Source organism: Corvus moneduloides, chromosome 2 (genome assembly GCF_009650955.1).
Source record: "Corvus moneduloides isolate bCorMon1 chromosome 2, bCorMon1.pri, whole genome shotgun sequence".
NCBI classification, from domain to species: domain Eukaryota; kingdom Metazoa; phylum Chordata; class Aves; order Passeriformes; family Corvidae; genus Corvus; species Corvus moneduloides.
The window spans coordinates 53,858,974-53,867,995 of record NC_045477.1 but is presented as its reverse complement, the minus strand read 5'-3'; the positions used below and the strand labels follow the sequence as shown (position 1 = coordinate 53,867,995).

Sequence of the window (9,022 nt, the reverse complement as noted above, 5' to 3'; positions counted from 1 at the left end):
AAAAGGGTCTGAATGTCAAATAAGCCATAAGTGCTGTTTCACTAGAGCAAGCAGTTTTATGATGACTCAGCTTGGAGCTGGGACCTTACTTCCTGCATCTGCAGGGCTAGAAAGAGGATTTGAACGTTCCTGACAAGGAGAGTTGTTGCCTGCAGATTACATGATGCCACTGCTATTTTCTATCTAGTTCTGTGATGCTGCTGAAGCAACTTCATCTTTCCTAGATAATCCTTTATTCCAATTAAATGTGTATGGTCATTTATATCTACTGAACTATTGCAGTGTATTTTACTTCAGTTACCTTTTGCTAAATTTTCATCCAGAACTACTCACTTGTAGTCCAAGATTCCGAATGACCATCTTGCTGCTGAAATTTACAGAGCATTTCCAGCCCTGCGTGTTATTCCTTGTTCTCCCCAAACGCATTAGCAACTATTGGCACTATAAATACACTCATGTCTCTTTCTCACATTTCCTTGTAACTCAAACAGGAAGGAGGATGAATACAGAATTTGGTATAGAATGAAGATAAAACACTGGCCTTGTATGCAAATTGATTTTAAATGAGAATTACATGAAAGCAAATGAAAAACGAAGAGTCGGCCTTTTTCTATGAGTTGGAATATTGTTGCTGTGTTCTGCTCGTCTCCAGGACGTGAGTTTGCCCTTCTGGCAAAGGAAAAGACTTGGGCTGTGGAAAGGAAAAGCAACTTTTTGACTTTCTGACTGTAAGAACAGCAAGATTCAAGTTTTGCAGAATTTTTAGAGGCTTCCTTGCTTTGGAATGGAGAGAGTGAGAATTATATCAAAATATCTCCATTTGGTACTACGATAGTTTTAATTTTTGGTTCAATGCCCAGATATGTTTTGCTTAAAAAATACCATTCTTCCCAAATTTCTACCAAACTGTAACGCACAGCCTGCGTTCTGCTGTTTTCAAGCCTTTTCTAAAACAGGGTACAGTGACTCTGAAGTCAGTGCAGGATTTTAGAAATAGCTCCTCTTGTGTATTTGCCTGTAGTCTGTGTTTTGATTTGAAAGACAGGACACTCACAAGCTCGGCTCTTGCTGGAAGAGGTTCAGGAGTGCATGGAAGTACTGAATTTCACTGCACTGGGAGCGAGGTGAATGTTGCCGTTTAAACAGATTCATTAGGAGGTCAGTACTTGGGTAAGCTCTTAACAAGAGCTCTTGATGCTTAGGATCTTTGGAAAGCTGTAGTAATTCCTACTTAGGTGCTTAAATATAGATTTGAGAGTTAATACTAGGCAACAAGATTTGAATAATCAGACCTGGCTGCACATATGTATGGATGCTTCTGGGACTGCTCAAGGCACATTACGAGAGCCCAAGTGACAGGACTTTAATGTGTGATGTTTTTTGGGGTGTACACTGCTTGGTAGTAGGCTTTGCTACCTTCTCAAGCATTGCTTACAGATTAGTCACTTTCAAGCACAAAAATCCCCCCATTTCTTTTGGAGCCCGAAGGATAAAAGCTGTCTGCTGTTCACAGTGGAGCCGGTGCTGCAGCAAGTGATTCCCACTCTGGAGTCATCTGGACTTTTCTTAGGATGGCCAGTTTTCCCCCCTCTTGTAACTGGTTAGGTGGTGCTACGTGGTAACTTAATGGGCTCAGCATTAGTGTCTGTCTGAGGTAAAATAGCATTTGTTACTTTCTGCACTATTCCGTTCCCATCTTCATGCAGGAAGCTGAGGTCTTGTAATGCGCTGCTAATGCTGTGCCTCCCTGACACCCACACAGGAAAGTTGTCTGGCTTTGGCGGGGGGCTGGGGTTGATGCTGCCCTGAGAAGAGCAAGAAGATGGAGCAGACTGCCCAGAGCCGTAATTGTGGGGAACGTTGTTCATGTGCAGCTTTGGGGTGACAGTTCTTCCTCTGAGGCAACTACACCGTGTGCGTAGCAGAAGGAGGATTTCTTGTTGATGGAGATGGCTGAGTTACTGGGAAGTTGCAGGCGAAGATTTAAGAGGTTCATTGCTGGAGACAGTGGTGGTGATTAGCGCTGTGAATGATGGTCTTGGCTGCTACACCGTGAAGAAGTCTCTTCCCCCACCTTCTATTATGTCTAAGTAGTCTCCATCTTCCATCTGTCTGGTGCTACCACCGTGGTTCCAGAGGGTCTCTGGCCATCTTGGAGGAGATGGAGCATTTGGTCCCTAGATGGTATTAAGAAAAAGCTGGAGGAACAATTGTATGGTTGGATTGAGAGATTGTCTGTCCTGGGATTTCAGCTCTAGGTGTTAACCCCTGCTAAGCAATTTCACTGCAGGATTACTGTGGTCTGTGCCTAACAGGAAGCTTGTACTCCTTGAACACCTACCCAAGCACTGGAAGAAAGTAGGCAGTGGCTTAATTTAACCCTTTGGACTTGGCAGAGGGGCCAAAATGAATGGGGTGAATATGGATGAAAATCTTGCACAGGTTCCTAAGCTGCAGGCAGTTTTTGCTTGAACTGTGTATTTTTAGATGAAGAGGAACATTAAAGGAGTCCTTGAGTGCTATTTAAGTCCATTTTTTTCAGCACTTACAGAGGTAATAAAATTTCAGCATGAAAATAGCTCCTCATCAGAAGCTTGTGCTTTGAGAAGCCTGAAGCATCATGGCAGTTACTTAAGAATGGCCACAGTATTGCTTTCAGCGAGGATTCGAGAGTAAATAGTCTTGGTTTAGTTGGGCTTGTGAGGATCACTTAAAATTATGTTTGTGGGCCAAGAGCAATGACTTCTGAGGCTGCAGGGCCTGGTTTTCACTGCAGACACAGCTGCAGCTGCTTTGGAAAGTCCAGCTGCGTCTACGGTAGTGCCCAGCAGGACATGGTGAAGGTGTAAATCCCACCCTGCCCAGTGGCTGTGGCATTTTGGTCTCAGGATCTCCACAAGATGTCAGTGTAGATTTATTGGATTAGATATAAAAATCCTTGTGCTGTTCCCTCCAATAGATTAAAGCAAAAACTGTTCTAGAGCTGCACAATAGGTTTGATTGTGCTCTGGAGTGTGTTGCCTGTGGAAGATCGAGGTGGCGAGCGCTGGCGTCCAGGAAGGAGTGAGTGTCACCCTGAAATGGGAGCAGAGCTCTTGGCTGAAATGGGCAATGCTTTGCTCACTTCAGGGTGCCCTTATTCCCTTAGGGACAAGCTGCAGATGCACTCCTGCAATTAAGTGCTCTATATTTTACTCGAAGAAGAGCTGGAAGCTTGAAGAAAAACTAGAAGGGCCATCCTGGGTAGCAGGAAGGATGTGAGGATGGTTGGATCAAGTAATGTACTGGAGAAGTGTAACTGCAGGTTGTGTGGTATCCAAAGCTTACTTGGTTTCTTTACACACCAAAAGTGGACTTGCAATGTCCAATGAGCCGTGATCCTGCAAAGAAACTGGGACATAACATCCAGCCGAAGGGAGTTCCCCTTGACCTTTTAACTCTTCTGCATAGCAGTCCCTGTCTGTCAGAGAAACTTTTTAATGCCCATCGAGGTGAACTCAGATGGATGTCAACAACAGAGGAGTTTTTCCATGCAAGAAGATTCTCTGAAGTGCTGGCAGTGGGCAGTTCTGGGTGGAGATGTGACTGAAGCCCGGGTATGGCCGCATGTGAGAGGGAGCTTCCCCAGCCAGGCTGGGCTTCTCCATGCCCCTACGCTGCCCAGTCTTTCTGGGCAAAAGACTTGCCCTGCCCTGGGAACTGCTGGGCCAGCTGAGGTTCCCCTGGAATGTCAGCTCCCAGCCGCTGCGGCCACGGCAAGAGGCAGCATGGCCAGCAGCCGTGGGGGTGTTTGAGAGCCAGCTCTCCTCTCTTCTCCCTTGCAGTGCCTGGTATTTATGCCCGTTTTCCCAATAAAAGCCAAATGCAATGCAGCTCCCCCGCCCCTCCTTGCAGCTGGGGCTGCGGTCCCCGCCTCACAGCGCCGGGCTGGCGTGGGTGGCCCCGCTGCCACCGCGGAGCTCGGGAGCCGCCGGGCGATGATTCATTGTGGTCCCGGGCGCTGCACCCTGTCACCCGCGAGGGAGGGAGCGAAAGGTGACGGTGTTTGTCAGCGGTGGCAGAAATAGCCACGTTTCAGATTTCACTGGGGAAGTGGGGAGGCAGGGAGGGAGATCAAGACCAGTGCGGTTCTCAGCCCTGTTCCCAGGCTGCCTCGTAGCCAGCTGGTGGGGAAAGCAGTGCCTCATCTTCCATGTGGGCAAGCTTCGCCCACCTAAATCTGGGGGGGATCCCAGACACTCCTAGCATTTGCATTGTGCAGATCAGGTACAGATGGGATGCAAACTCCCTCTCCCCTTGGCCTGTCCTCTCAGTTCACCCTGGGGCAGCTGAGATGACTTTCTGGGGTCAAGAGATTCTCGAGGAGGCACTCGTGATTTCTTGCCCTCTATGCCACTGCACCTGTGGGGCTCCACTTGACCCACTTGGCTTCACTGGAGAATTATTCTTATTTTCTTGCTGGCTAAGGGATTTTGCCTGTTCAACGGCTGGACTCTGCCCACCCCTTGCCCCTGGCTGGGATGGGCTCCTGGGCTGCCCAGGATGCTCTGCAAAGCTGGGCAGTTTTCAAAGATGAGATAATCTTATCTTTGAAGATAATTTTTAAATAGAATGGATCCTGCTGCTCAGCACCACAGCAGCCACACTGGATAAAGTAAAAAGTGCGAACAAAACAGCCACTGAGATTTAAGGGCAAAGCTGCGATCTTGTTCCTCAGGATGGTGATTACCCCCTGAAATCAATGGGATTGCTCAAGCAAGTTGACATTTTAAACCTGACAAGGCTTTAGTCTGAACTCACCCTAAGCCTGTCTGGTGGGGAGATATTTGCTTAGCACTTTCCAGTGGGAAGAATGGAACTGGAGACACATACCAACAGCTGCTCCTAAAAACCTCCCAGTCTCTCAGAGCAGTGCTTATTCCATTATATATATATTAGATATGGTAGCAGTGAATGCAAAATTATTTTGTAAAGCTGGATTTAAAACCCCACAAGTTATAAGATGAAAAGTGGGAAAATAAAAGGAAAAGATGGAACATAAAATGTAAGGCATGTTTCAAACTTAGCCTAATTTTAAGTTGAAAATTAACATTTCTCCAATGTTGCTCTCAGTGTGACCAGCTCAAAAGGCCCTGTTATCATAAAGCTTAATACCCTGGGAAACACTGTTCTAATGAAATTATTGGAAGTTACTTTTCCCCCCTCTCTCTCCTGAAAACAACTTAATATTGCTATTTTTTGAGAAAGGTTGTTTTAGGACAGTCACAAGATATCCAGGCCTCAGTGTGGCAGTGCTATAACAGATTGGCAGTGATACTGAGCAGCAGTATCCAGGCGTGGATTGTGCTGGTGTCATGAGGGTGTAAATCTGAGTTTCCGATTGCTTCAAAATTAGGAGCAGCTGCCAGGCGCGTGAAAGGTTGCTTGCCTCAATTCAGGGCTGTGGTCAGACTGGTTCCTCTGTCACTGCAAGCCGTGGGACTTACTCACCGGAGTGGCAGAGAGGGATGGAGGCTGCCTAAAGCCGCTCAAGACACCCTCGTGGCTGGTGGGGCTGCCACGTGTCCTGCTGAGATGCAGTGGGGAGAAGAGGGTCTTCTCAAGGCTCTGCAGTGGCCAGCTGTCTGCTTCCCTCTCTTCCAGACCTGAAACATTTCCTGCTCCTTGGTAAGTGCCTTCTGCAGGTGCTTTAAAAGCCACTGTTGAGTTTCCCAGCTTCTATTCTCCCCCTCCACAGAGAAAGGACCCTAATCTGATGGGTCTTTGCAAATGTGAGAAATGAAGCTAAGACTCCTTTCCCTACCTAATAATTTTTAAGATTTGGTGAAACAAGCTTGGCTGTTCCTCTAGGTTCCTGCTGTGCCTCTTCTGCTTGCCCGGAGCACAGTGCTGCTGGTTATCCCTCCTTCACAGAAGCCAGGGAGGCCTGACCCTGTGTGCTGGCTGCCACAGGAGCTTCCCGGTTAATGTTACTGATTCCAGCCCCAATTCCCATGTAAGACAAGGCCAGTACCCTTGTTTGGAAAGCCAGGCTGGGGCCCCACTGCGGTCAGGTCCCTACTGGAGGAGGCTCTGTGGCCGTGCATCTGACAAGGAGAGATGCTGGAGGGGACATGCTTTCTCAGGCTGCACTGAAGCCCCGGGTACGTGTGTGCCGTGAAATATGTGGGTTTGGTGTGAGCCTAACCGACACCCAGGCAGTTTTTCTGCATCGTGATGATAATAGCACTGACCAAAACTGTAGCTCAAACACCCAGCTCTGATGTTTTTGCCTCTGTGAAGCAGGGGGCTGGGAATGGCTGGCTTTCCAAAGCCTTGCCCTGTGCTGCGTTGCACAGTGGGTCATTTTCTTCACAGAAAAGTGATGGATAACAGGGGAGGGAGCAGGCCCTGCACATTGGAGAGGCTTGTTTCAGTTTGGCATCAGATAGCAAGGGAGGTGGGCTTGGTTTGGCTGATGCTTGGCCCACAGCCCCCTCATCCCTGAGCCATGATGTGCCCAGCTGCACTCCCACAGGCTCAGGGCTGAAGTTCCTGCAGCTCCTTGTGCCCCAAATTTCCCCAAATTTTAAAATAAACTTGGGTTTCTGTCTTAGCAGTAGTACTATTTGGAGTTTGAATGAGGCCATGCAAGGCTCATTCCCAATTCTCCATGGACATTAGCAGTAATTTGTTCTTTGTCTCTTTTTCTGCAGCACATCCTCCAAATGGGTGTTTAATCAGAATCCAAGGTAGAAAGCAGACAGGTTTCACCTGTTTTATTGCCCCACTGAAGTATTTCCACCATCCTGTAGTGCAGGGGGGGGATACTTTACCCCTCCGGGAGTCATCCCCACATCTCCTTCAGTTGCCAAAGCACTGTGTTGGTAACAGGAGCAGACTTGGGCATGGACAAGGAGGTCAAAGCTGAAGCTATTGCCTGGTCAGCAGGCTAAAGGGGACATCCTTGCTTTTCTCCAGGATACCCAGTGCCTTGAGACCCAGCAGCATCACCTCTGGCCATCATCCAGACCTGAGGGGTGAGTGCTGCAGTTTTCCCTCTCACCCAGCCCTGGAAAAAGCCCTGAGACCTGTAAATCAGATCTTCTCCCCCTCTCACTAGGTGGAAATGGGGAAGGAAAAACCTTAATCCCTCCTCTCCTGGACACAATGGGAAAGAGAAGCTATATTTACTTTCCACTGCCTTGTAGCTGAAAGGAGGAGAAGAAAAGAGAATGTGGAAAGCGAGAAAGGAGAGCCTTGTGACACGGAGATCCCCCTCAATGACCACACTGCAGTCTGCTGAAACCTGAAACGGGCACACCAGGTGGGCAGTCTGCAGTATGGCACCCCCACTTGTAGAGAAAGCTTTTCCTGAGTCATACAGCAACAGTACAGGGCAAACTGGGAAGGCGACCCAGGGAAAAATCTGTCCCACCTGTGGTTCTGTTAGGGGTGTTGCTGGATGTTATTTATAATATTTAATTTTTTTTTTTTCACTTGTCCCAATTCTTTCCAGACAGAGAAGGTCACTCCAGCCATTGATCAGGAAAGAAGATGGTGTTAAACTGGTAAAAAAGAGCTAAATTCTCGTGGGTTTATTTTTTGTTTGTTTGTTTTAATTTTTTTCATGATTTTGCCATTCTCACTTTGGTGAGCACTCCTACACACCTCACACAAATGAGAGTTGAGCATGGCATTTAAAAAGACATGAAAGGGTGGAGCAGCACAGAAATATGGAGGTGAGACTGTGTTAATGCTTGGCAAATGAAAATCCAAACACTAAAACAATTTCTTGGCAACAAGCACCAGGGGCATGTGCCAGGGTGGTGAGCACAGGAGGCAGGCAGCTGGGCAAGGGAGAACCTGGCAGAGGGAATGCAGCCCCTGCCTGTTTTTGTGTGGTGTGTGGTGTGGGGTGAGAGCCTTTTGGAGAAGGAAAATCAGCCCTTCCTTCTAGATGGGATGGGTCTGGGCACCAAACAGGACATGCTGGTGCTGGAGAAGGTCACTTGTGGCAGCAGCTCCAGGGTTATGGCCATGGCTTGCCTCTGCAGTGTGTGGGAATGGTCAGGGGTGCTGAAAGAGCACCATGCCTATGTCCTGTCTGTGGCCTGAGGTTGTCACCACCGTGTACCCAAGCTGGGAGGAGTCGTTACTGCTGTGAAAGGATTCAGAATCAGACACAAAATGGGAAGAGTCAAAATCCTTTGGCAAGTTTCCCCTACTTTTTTTTGCTCTCTCTGTAGTTAAAAAGAAGAAGTTGAGGGGCTTGGGGCCTTCCACAAGCGTTCACCTCAGGCTGTGGGCTCAAGACCTGCTCTGTTTGGAGCATACTCTCCTTACTTTGCTGTGGTCTGGTATAACTGTGGTGTGGGATGAACACACTCCTCTGCCCTGGCAGCGTGACCCTGCCCAGGAGTAGGTGACTGTGGTGGCTGTCAAGTAAACGCAATAAAAACCTAAATGTATCTGTTAACACACCTCTCCTCACTTTGATTCTTATAATTAGGTCAGATAGAGCAGCTACTAATTTGAGTAGTTTCTGTGGCTCCCCTCAGACAGTCTTTTTAGCAGCAGTCCCTGATTTTAATTGGGCTATGGAAAGACATTACCCTTTTCTGAACCATTTGCTAGACCTGCTCACCTGCACAGACAGTGACACATGATTTTACTGCACAGAAGCCAAACAGAACAAATCAACAAATAACTCATGGTCTCTGATAATCCAGGTGACGTTGGTGATTAATTGCCGAGACACTTACAGGAAGACACTTGCATGCTGGGTTTTTGGTGGTGACAAATGAGCTGTGACTATCAGGGTGCATCCTCCAGCTTTTCACAGGAATGGAGATAAAGATTTGAATCCAGGACATCCAGGGCTAGGTCAGTTCAAAGGTCCCTGACAAGGGTTTGTCTCTGGGATAAATGTGTGTCCCTCCCCATCAAAATGGTCCTACACAGAGATAGCTGTGTTGCATCAAGGTGCTTGCTGGGGAGTAAGGCTATCTGTGCCATCCCATGCCACCCTGGAGCTCCTGAA

General features: G+C 47.9%; 1 long non-coding RNA gene across 1 annotated transcript; it reads left to right on the top strand.

Annotated features, from left to right (window-relative positions):
- Window positions 1-5,501: 5,501 nt before the first annotated feature.
- LOC116436685 lies at window positions 5,502-7,300 on the top strand. The gene is made up of 3 exons (XR_004237047.1): window positions 5,502-5,667; window positions 6,961-7,019; window positions 7,103-7,300. It is a non-coding gene; the product is annotated as an uncharacterized LOC116436685 (long non-coding RNA).
- Window positions 7,301-9,022: the final 1,722 nt, after the last annotated feature.